Source organism: Mirounga angustirostris, unplaced genomic scaffold, assembly GCF_029215605.1.
Source record: "Mirounga angustirostris isolate CCGP_5_RB_7025 unplaced genomic scaffold, mMirAng1.0.hap1 SCAF_3, whole genome shotgun sequence".
Classification (NCBI taxonomy): Eukaryota; Metazoa; Chordata; class Mammalia; order Carnivora; family Phocidae; genus Mirounga; species Mirounga angustirostris.
Genome location: NW_026991711.1, coordinates 95,944,273 through 95,955,431, shown reverse-complemented (window position 1 = coordinate 95,955,431; position 11,159 = coordinate 95,944,273). Strand labels below are relative to the sequence as shown.

At 45.6% G+C, this 11,159-nt stretch overlaps 1 non-coding gene across 1 annotated transcript; it reads left to right on the top strand.

Moving 5' to 3' along the window:
- Nucleotides 1–10,457: 10,457 nt before the first annotated feature.
- LOC123839992 (U6 spliceosomal RNA) lies at nt 10,458–10,564 on the top strand. The gene has a single exon (XR_006789827.1). It is a non-coding gene; the product is annotated as a U6 spliceosomal RNA (small nuclear RNA).
- The last annotated feature ends 595 nt before the right edge of the window (nt 10,565–11,159 follow it).

Genomic DNA, 11,159 nt, shown 5'->3' with positions numbered 1-11,159 from the left:
GGAGACTCAGAGCATAGGCCCTGGGCTCAAATCCCAGCTCAACCTTGAGTCAACTGATCTTAAACCTCAGTTGTCTCGTGTAAAATGAAGGGTATCTTACTTATCTTACTTCGTAAGATTATAAAAGACAATGTCACCCACACAGTAAATGTTCAGTTAAGAAAAGAGGAACTGGGCAGTTATCACACCCAGGCATATAGTAGATAGAGATGAATGTGTGCCTAATATACATATGAATAAAAGGTTCCTGTTATGGGTTGAATTGTGTCCCCTCAATAGAAGATATGTTGAAGTCCCAACTCCCAGTACCTCAGAGTGTGGCCTTGTTTGGAAATGGGGTCATTGTAAATGTAATTTAGCTAAGATGAGGTCACACTGGGGTAGGGTGGGCCCCTGATACAATGACTGATATCTTTATAAAGAGAATGCCATATGAAGAGAAAGGACACAGGAAGACAGGCAAAGATTGGAGTTTTACTGTCTCAAGCCAAGGCAGGCGGAAGATTGCCAGCAAACCACCAGAAGATAAGAAGAGGCTGGGATGGACTCTTTGCTGGAGCTGTCTGGAGGAGTGTGGCTCTGCTGACACCTTGATTTTAGACTTGTAGCTTCTAGAATGGTATGACAGTAAGTTCCTATTGTTCTAAGCCACCTAGTTCGTGGTACTTTATTATGGGCAATCCTAGGAAATTAATGTAGCCCCCCACCAAGCCACACACAGAACACTTTCTGCCACTGCCTTTTCCCATGTTTGTTCATCCCATTCTTCTCTGTCTTCTTTGCCTGGCTCCCCTGCAAGGCCCAGGCCCGGTCCTGCATGCACCGAAAAAGGCCCGTAGTAGAGGTGACAAGACATGGACGATTAATCAGTCTGAATCCAATATGAACATTTACAGAAATCTCTATGTGGCTGTCCCAGGTATGTGTCAAAAGTACAGGAGAGGCTGGTGGGTGAGATGTTTTATGAGAGCTGGCCTCTCTTCATCCCCTAAGTCCCATTGACAGGTGTTTGCCTCCAGAGGCTCTGTTAACATCTGCTTCCTCTACTGCCTCTTCGGACTTGCTCCTGTAGTCATTCCTTCATCTGGCCATCCACAATCAGCATGAAAGATGATGATCCCCAGATATTGACTGACCGATGAGCATATACTTCATCACCTAAGCAGATGGTAGCATCACTGAGGGCTATCTCCAAACGCCCTGATATATCATACCAACAGTGAGGGAGAATTTATTTCTTTTTCTTCTCTTTGCATGTATATTTTCCTCTGAACACAAATAACAATCCAGTTGCCCCATAATTAGATTGGATTATGGAATAATTACAACCTTGTTTGCTCTCGGCAGATTACATGGTAATTATACTTGGCATTACCATGAAGAACCAAGAAATTCCAACGATGTCATTACATGGTTATTTGTCAGTACAATGCAGCAGTGTAATTATACATGCAACATTTGTTCCCCAATAGGAGAATGATTAAAACAATGCTAATGCTTTAAAGTGTTGATTAGGCGCCAACATGATATGACATTTACAATGTGAAGGGGGTGTCTGTTTTTTAATATTTTTTTTTAACATAGCAATATCAACCTTCCCCTCGGCTCTCCTGCGACTACCTTTGTAAGCTGTGCTGTGGTCAGGAAGGTTTATGTGACGATACAGATCTGCCCTCATGGGTCATTCCTGCTCAGAGTAGCTAGGGTCCATGTTAAAAACCAGAGGTAGCTGGCCAGGTATCCTGTAGCAGGAGAACTGCTTGATAGTTTTGCACTGCTTTGTGAGGTTATCTTTCTGAAAGCCTTTATGGTGGAGAAGGCATTGGACACAGAGCATGGAGAGGGCACGTGTGGTTGCCCTGCATTGCGTGCCCCTCTGCACAAGGCTCGCAAGGCCCAGAACCTGCTTGAATGCACGCAAGGCCTGGCTGTGGCAGCTGATCATTACATAGCACCTGTGTGTGCCCAATGCTTTCTTCCTGGTCCTTCATTCATTCTTCCAGGCAGTCTTCTGAGGATCCCAACACATGTTCTCACCGGTGAAATACACAGCTATGATAGGCCACGAGAACTTGACTGTGGTCATCCCATGCCCCTCTAGTCTCTTCTTCCTGGGTCTGAAGGAGGGAAGGAGGGCAAGAAGGCTGGAAGTCAGACATCTACCTTCCAGCAAATGAATGGTCTATGTCCTTCTCCATCTGTCTGAATTGCCATGGAAATCAGAGTGTGTGTGTGTGTGTGTGTGTGTGTGTGAACTGCATACTCATGCAGAGAAAGACTCATTCTTTAGGCTGATGCTGGCTGTCCCCGGGTCTAGGAGGGAAGTAGAGGTGAGTAAATGTTGGGGGAGGGGTGGTGGAAAGGACTCTGGAAAATGTAACTAGTTGCCTGAGCCGTTTACAGGCCAAATGATATTTTTGCAACCTAGTGATCTCTGCAAGCTCTCTGGAAGCCTGCCAAAATCCCAGTCCTGGAAGATGCAGATATCACTTAACAAAAATCTGGGAAACCAGAAAAGTTGGGTCACTTAGGATACAGAAGTTTGAATGAGGAGGTTGGCCTTCCCCAAAGGAATTGGGTATGTGGGGGCCCTGCAGAAGAAGGGAGATTGCCCAAAGAGACAAAGCTTCAGGACAACAAGCTTTATGGTGCTAGAGAGTACAGAGGTCCCATTTGACTCAAGCACACTCTGCTGCAGGAAACCAAAAATCATGGTAAAAAGAGAGCAAACATTTCTTCAGTCTATAAATACTTTTGAAATGTTTTTTTCTGGACAGCAATGAATATATATATATATATATACACACTCACACACACACACTCACATACCTTTATATGTATATTTATATTCCATTATATATGTATTCTACTATATATAAATTATATCTATAATATACATTTATGTAATATATAACATATAAATTAAAATGTGTCCAGCCTTGTTTCACATTCAGATAGTATGGAGGTTGTGAAGGAAGGCCTGGTGGGTGCACAGATGTATGGATAGTCTCTGGGGCTGGGAATGGCTGAGTATAAACTCCATGTGAAAATTTCAGTCTCCACATTTCACAGGGGAACCTTCTGGACTTCAGGTCTGGCCTGGGCAGGGTGGGTTGGTAAATGGTATAGAGTCCCACCAGACTGGAGAAAGGTGGGGGAGGGAAGAGCAGGCAGGAAGGAGGGCCAGTTTTTAGAGCCCACCCATCACCTGGTTGGCGGGGGGGACGGGTGTCTGCTCTGTCAGCAGCACCAAATGGGACATCTCCCCAAAGAACACATCTTCCAGTCCTACATGTCCTGGGTGACTCCTGTGCCTATCCTTTAAAGATTTTTTTTTTTTTTTTTTTACTTGACAGAGAGAGACACAGCAAGAGAGGGAACACAAACAGGGGGAGAGGGAGAGGGAGAAGCAGACTTCTTGCCAAGCAGGAAGCCCATTGTGGGGCTTGATCCCAGGACCCTGAGATCATGACCTGAGCTGAAGGCAGATGCTTAACAACTGAGCCACCTGGGCACCACTGTGCCTATCCTTTAAACCTTACTTTATCCTCAGTTCTTCTGTTGGAGAGGCAGTGCTGCTGGGGCAAAGTGAATATAGGGTCCCTGGGACCTGACAGAGCTGAGTTCAGATCCCAGCTCTGTCACTTGGTTGTGTGATCTTGTGGAAGTTACTTGGCCTCTCTGAGACTTTGCTGTTCTCCCCTGTAAAACAGAGCAACACATACTCACTTCACAGGGCTCTGGTTAGGACTTTGTGGAGTAACTTAGGTAAAGTGCTTACCACAGCTTCTGGCCAATCAATGCTCATCAGATGGTCACTATGGTTATTTTACATATGGATTTCCAGTGGGGGTAAGCTAGATTTAGATGGATACGGGGAAAGGACCTAGAGCCAAGGAGCTGCAGATGTCAGGAGGAGGGGCTGCTATGGCTGTTGGAGGTCCTGCTGACCGTGAGGGCAGCAGTCTTGTATGGCCAGGTCCTGAGGCCACTTGCATGCAAGGCGTCATTTCAAGTTAATGCCTCAGCCAGTGGCCTGGTATTTTTCATCTTCTTCATCCTATGAATAAAATCCCAAACACTAAAAAGCCTAAAGGACACCAGAGTGAGGATCTGGACACTGGTCTGACTCTGTAACAAGAAGCTGTTGGCTCTGGAGCAAGTTTCTCAGAGGTTCTGGCCTCAGTTTCTCCAACTATAAAATGAGGGGTTTATTTATTTATTTATTTATTTATTTATTTATTTATTTATTTATTTATTTAAAAGATTTTATTTATTTATTTGAGAGAGAGAGAATGAGAGACAGAGAGCATGAGAGGGAGGAGGGTCAGAGGGAGAAGCAGACCCCCTGCCGAGCAGGGAGCCTGATGCGGGACTCGATCCCGGGACTCCAGGATCATGACCTGAGCCGAAGGCAGTCGCTTAACCAACTGAGCCACCCAGGCGCCCAAAATGAGGGGTTTAAATTGGATAGTTTCTTAGGTCCCTTCCAGCTGTAAAATCTTATGAACCTGAGAAGGATTTTTCCCCCCCTTCCAGGAAATGTGCCCACATTGTATATTTGAGATGAGGTTATTTTTACTGAGTCAAGCTTCATTCTGCCCATATATATGTATACTATAAATATACACATAAGCATATGTATACACAGGCACTGAAAGAGGAAATTGTCCCTACACCTCAGTGCTTTCAATTGAGTCATCAAGTCACTCAGGTATTTATGGTGGAGAGAAAAATATGTGCACTGTTTTCCTCTCTCTGGAGGACCGTGCCAGGGACTCTGCCGGGATGTAAGACTCATGTTGGGAGAAAGAAATGAGATTTTGAGATGGTGATGGCTGTATGGAAAATGATATAAATTATCTCCGCCCTGGTCCTGTTTTTCCCTGTACCAACAGAATTTGTCCTCTCAGAATAATTGATGGGTGCCACTAAAAGCTGTCCCCCTTCTCTCAAGTCCAGCGGTTCTCCAGCTGGGCCTGTGAGCATCTTTCTCTGTCATTCATGCCACCAGTGCTGATTGGTCCCCCACAATGAACTGCTGCTTGTGTCTGGAAGTGTGTTCTCCCTCCATACCCTAGCAGGGCTATGTTAGTGAAGATAAAGCTACCACCCAAACTCTGTTTTGATATAATAAAAGTTTATTTTGTCTTACATACTCTCAGTTCAATGTGACTGTGTGACAGGCAGCCTTCAACAGAGGCCTTCAGGGACCCATGCTCCCTCTACCTTGTGGCCCTGCCATGCCCTAGGGCTGCCCTGTCCCTTACTTCCATTTGGTAGATGGATAGAGCGTGAGCATGGAGAAGGCCCATTCACGTGTGAACCATATTAGCTCTAAAGTGTGACTTTCTTGTCTTGTGCTAACGCAGCCCCACATCTCCATCCAGACTCAGGGGTGCTGGGAACAATGTACAGGATGGAAGGGGGACACAGATATTCCGGGCACAGATGTTAGACAAGTGCTGTGGGGACAATGAAAGAGGAGGGGCCAAGTGCTATAGCAGACCCAACTTCGCCTGGGGAACAGAGATGGCCTCCCCAGGAAGCAAATAGGAGTTACCCAGGTACAGGAGGGTGGGCAGTGTGAAGGCAGAGGTCCTGGCTGAGCATTTTCAAAGGCGGGGGTGGGGACAGGTGAGAAGGGAGAGAAGGTAAGTGTGGGTCAATGTGCCGTGTCAGAGGAGCAGGGGGTGGGGGAGTGGGAGGGGACAAGGCTGCAGACCGTAAAGGTCCTTGTTGGCCATGATAAGAAATTCTGACTTTGTGCTAAAGACAAAGGAAGCTACGGAAGACCTTTTTAGCAGAGGAGGTGAAGTGACTCCACTTTGAAAGATCATCCTAGCTGCAGAGGAGAGTGTGAGCCTGGAGTCAGGCAGATTCACTGGGAGCGATGTTGGTCGTCTTGGTGGGGACCTTGATCCGTAGCCTGAGCTGCTGGCTGTGGTTTGGAGAGAAGACGAAAGATTAAAGAGACGTGTAAGCAGTAGACTCCTTAGAAATACCTGTCGGGTTTCTCTGGTCGGGGCCCTTGTTCCTCCAACTTGGATTATCACAGCAGCCTCTCAAACATCTTCTTGTCCTCACTTCCTCCACTTCCACCAACAGGCCTCCATGGTGTTGCCCTGTCACTGTCCACTGGCCAGTTTAAGCGGGAAGGGATACACTTGTGGGTAGAGAAAATGCAGAGAATCATTGCAGACTGAAGAAACAGATCCTAGGCAGGCCTTTCTGGAGGAACTCCCAGCACTTCCGGCAGAACTGCCTACCAAAGGGGCTGCCACCGCCGCCATCATCAGGAAGCGGCCCCCTTCGCTGTCTCCTCCACAGCCAGGCGCCACACTCTGTACCAGCAAAACCCAACCCAGGCCCTGCCTCTTTCACGCGGTAACTCTGCTAATCCATCTGAGCAGTAGAGTTAAACCACGAGTTTGCTCCTCAGGGCAGTGGAAGCTGGGAAATGTAGTTTTCTGTAGTCTCTGATGGAAGGTAGGTTTTACATGAATGATTAGAATGCAGGCAATGTTCAAAGGTTTCGGGGAGCCTCAGACGATGATTGCCACCAAGTGGAGAGTCTGACACCCTGTTTCTCTTACATCATTTACGGCTCACAACGGCACTACCTGAGGCATTTCCTGCTCACTCACAAATGAAGAAACCGATTCAGAGAGGCTAATCAGCTTGCCTGAGATCACACAGCAAGCAGTTGGCTGAGTCTGTATTTAAACCTAGCTTTGTGTGTCACCGGAGCCTGTCCTTTCCCCACTGTATTCATGGAATTACAATACTCGCCAGTTGCCTATTACAGTGGTTAATAAACCACCGTTTCTTCTACCCATCCGGTTTGTTCTGCCCAGTATGGCTGGGCCACGAGGGCAGCCAGCAACCACTTGTGGAGCAGTACCTTCTTGGCATGCCTGGGCAGGGCTGTGCTGAGCCATCTGTGAAGTCAGGCTGCCTCCTTTTAGAGTTGGCCTTGTTACTGCACAGCTTATCCCGCTGCTCTGGGCAATAATGGCAGAAATACAATCGTTAAATTTTAATTAGGAAGAAACAAGGTTCATTATTAGTTGTCATTCCTCATTGTTTCCTAATTATGCTCATTGCATGATAAAATGAAATACTACATTTCACTTGCATTTTTCTTGCTCAGGGCTGATGGAGAAGAAAGACATATCCTGATTCTCGCTCCTCCTCCCCCTGCCTCTTCCCTCCTCTGAACTGCCCCTCCATGCGCTCCAACTGAATAGCCAGGCGGTTAAAAGGGAGGGTTCCTGGAGTCAGAGTAGCCTGGGCTTGAACCCTATCCCCTCCATTTATCAGAGGTCAGACCGTTTACCACATTGGGCTTGTTTTTCTTTTCATAAAATGGAGATCATTAAACCTTCAACCCGGGGTTCTAGTGAGGATAATGTTACATAAAATAATATTCCACAAATGCCTGGCACATGAAAGATGTTTCAGTAAGTGCCAGCTACTTGTATTATAATTTTAAGGGTTATTATCAAACTAGGACTCACATACCAAGCTAAGAAGTCTAGACGGATGGTGTAAGTCCCCGAAGGCTTTTTCCAGCAAGGAGTGCCATCGTGGGGGCGGGACCGGGTGTTTGGAGTCATTCTTCTGGTGGTTGGTGCAGTAAAGAAGGAAGAGAAGGTGTGAGAGGAAGAAAATCTGGGGTCAGTTCCTGTTTAGTTTCATTTAACTGGGCTTCTCGAGAAAGTGTGATTCTTGACTTGTCCCTTTTGTCCTGAGGATGGGTTTGCCCTGTTCCTGTGGGCGTCATGGAGCCACTAGAATCCTCGGCAGGAAAAGACAGACTCACCCTTTGCGTGAGAACAAGATGGATGGATCTGGGGGGCTTGGGTCTGCACCTTTGTGTCGTATGGAGGCCTCTATGACAGCCAGATGAGCCAAAGACTTGAACTGTATTTTCCTCACAGTGAAAACCTTCATTTAGGTTTAATTATTTGAGGACCGAGAAATTAAATTCACCTAAGGTGTAGGACATTGGGAGTTTGGCATTGAGCAGATGCCCTTTTTCTGTGTGTGAAGTTCATTTGCTCTTGCAGAAAAAAGAAAGAAAGGAAAAGCTGAAGAATGATTTTTTTTTCATTTGATACTGAGCCAAATATATTTATTTGGGTTAAAATGTGTAACTCCCAGAACTGATAGAAAATTCACCAGGCTGAGCACGCCTCATGCGTGGCTTGCTGTAGAAACGCTAATGCCGCAGGGAAACTGTTATTTGGACTAATTCTCTTTCTAAGAGCAGTTGCTGTTATGTGAGGGAAGCGGGTGGTTTACAAAATCACCAGGCAATCTTGTTTTAGCCCTTGCTTGAGCGGCACCCCCGTAGTAGAAATCTTTCTCTCACATTTAGAGAGAGGGATGGGGTAGGACTCAACTGGGCAGGGGATAGAGGGAAAAAAGAACACAGACAGCTCTTTGGATAAAAGTAAGGTTTTTCCAAAGCCCTGTCGATGATGCGAATCTTGGGATGTTACAGAAAGCCAGATGCGTGGCCAGAAGCAGTCAGCACTCACTGTCCAGGGTTGGGTCCAGGACTGTGCTATTTGATGCCTGTTCTCCGCAGGCTGCAGCCAGTAAGTTGAAGAGCCTGAGACCACATGCAGCATCTGACTCCAAGGGGTCAAGCCGTGGGTAGGGCTGGCAGGATGGTTCCCCAGAATCTCACGAGGTGGCTGCGTGCTGGGGAGGTCGATACAGTTCTCGAGCTCGTCCTGGGCTCCAGAGCTTCTGAATCACATCCTTATCTCTCCACCCAGGGTGTTGTCCTCACGCCCAAGGCACTGGTGCACTCAGCCAGACCCAGAGACAAGAACAGCTCCCTGGGCCTGCCTGGATAGACAGCATGAGCTGGCTACAAAACCAGGGACCTGCCTTCACGGCTGCTTTTTATTTTATGCCCTGGGATGCCTCTGGCTGGGCTGGGGGACAGGGCTCCTGCCCCCCCCCATGCCTACTTGATCCAGAACTGCATCCTTTTATCTGTCTGACATACTGGGAGTCTGCCTAAGATTTTGTTAAAAATTTTTGGAAATCATTCTCTTCACTGAAAGAAGTAAACATCTGTGGTGAAGTTTTTCTCAGTTTTGAAATAAAGTTATACTTCCTAATTATAAAGGTAATATCTACATAGGACATGGAATCTTGGAAAAATACTGAAGATAAGAGAAGAAAAAAATCCAATTACTCAAAAAAGACTACCACGGTTCATATTTTTGTGTATTTCCTTCTAACTTTTTTTCCTGTTCATATTTTTATATGGTTCAGATGGTACTACATTAACCAGTGTTTTCATTCATGATTTTTTTTTTTTTACTTAAGATGATTTCTTTTTTTTTTTAAGATTTTTATTTATTTATTTGACAGAGAGAGAGAGAGCGAGCACAAGCAGGGGGAGTGGCCAGCAGGGGTAGAGGGAGAAGCAGGCTCCCGGCTGAGCAGAGAGCCCGACGTGGGGCTCGATCCCAGGACCCCGAGATCATGACCTGAGCCGAAGGCAGACGCTCAACTGACTAAGCCACCCAGGTGCCCCGACTTGAGATGATTTCAGAAGCATCTGTGATATGGATGTTTTTACTTACCTATTTTTTTTTTTTTAAGATTTTATTTATTTGAGAGAGAGAGAATGAGAAAGCGCACATGAGAGGGAGGAGGGTCAGAGGGAGAAACAGACTCACTGCCAAGCAGGGAGCCCGATGCGGGACTCGATCCAGGGACTCCAGGATCATGACCTGAGCTGAAAGCAGTCGCTTAACCAACTGAGCCACCCAGGCGCCCACTTACCTATTGTTTTGACTCTTACTGTTATTATAAACAACTTCGTACATAAAGCTTTCTCAAATTTTGGATTTCTTCTAAGGATTAAGTCTTAATAGTAGCATTTTAAACTTAAGCCTCTAGGTTATTTATTTACTTATTTATTTACTCATTTATGTATTTATTTTATCGAAGCATAGTTGACACACATTACTTTCAGATGTACAATACAAGCACTTGTGATTCCACAAATCTATATATTATGCGTGCTCACCACCAGTGTAGCTGCCATCTGTCCCCATACAACCCTATCACAATACTATTGACCATATTCCCTATGCTGTACCTTTTATCGCTGTGACTTATTCATTCCGTAACTGGAAGTCTGTACCTCCCACTCCCCTGCACCCATTTTGCCCATCCCCCACCTCCTCTCCTCTGGGAACCATCAGTTCTCTGTATTTATGGGTCTGTTTCTGTTTTTTGTTTGTTTGCTTTTTCATTTGTTTTCCAAACATCTGGGTCTTTTACATGTTTTTAGAAAATAACACAAAATTGTTTTGCAGAAGGGTGATACCGATTCACGTATGTACAAGCCATTTATGAAGCTGCCTGTTATATCATACCTTTACCAGCACTGGGCATTTTTATTTTAAAATTAATAGAATCTTGTGCTCACTTTGGCTGCACATATACTAAAATTGGAAGGATACAGAGAAGATTAGCATGGCCCCAGGGCAAGGATGACATGCAAATTCGTGAAGCATTCCATATTAAAAGAAAATTAATAGCATCTTGTTTCTTTGGTTATCAATGAATTTGAATATTTTTATGTTTGTTATCTGGTTGTATTTTTAGGGTGTTCTTTCTGAAAAAAACAATTCTGACACTTTGCTTTCCTACTTAGAAAGCCCCTGAGCCCCGGAGTGCCTACACGTAGGATAAAGTTCCATGGAGCGTGATGGGTATGAGCACATACATTTGAACCAGAGACATCTTTTCCAGCTCCAGTTTGCCATGCAAAATCTGTGTGACCTTGGGCCAGTCCCTTGATCTTTATTTTAATTCCCTCACCCACAAAAATAGGAAAAACAATACCAACCTCCTAGAGTCATCATGAAGATTAAATAAGCTGTCCTTTGTAAGGAACTCTGTAAAGTATAAAATATAGCTCTAGATCAGTCATTGTCATTTCTGTCATGACAACATACAAGACCTATCATGAGGGTGCCTGGGTGGTTCCGTCAGTTAAAAGCGTCTGCCTTCGGCTCAGGTCATGATATCAGGGTCCTGGGATAGGGGCTTCCTGCTCAGTGGGAAGTCTGCTTCTCTCTCTCTCCCTCTCCCCTTCTCCTGTGCACATTCTCTCTCTC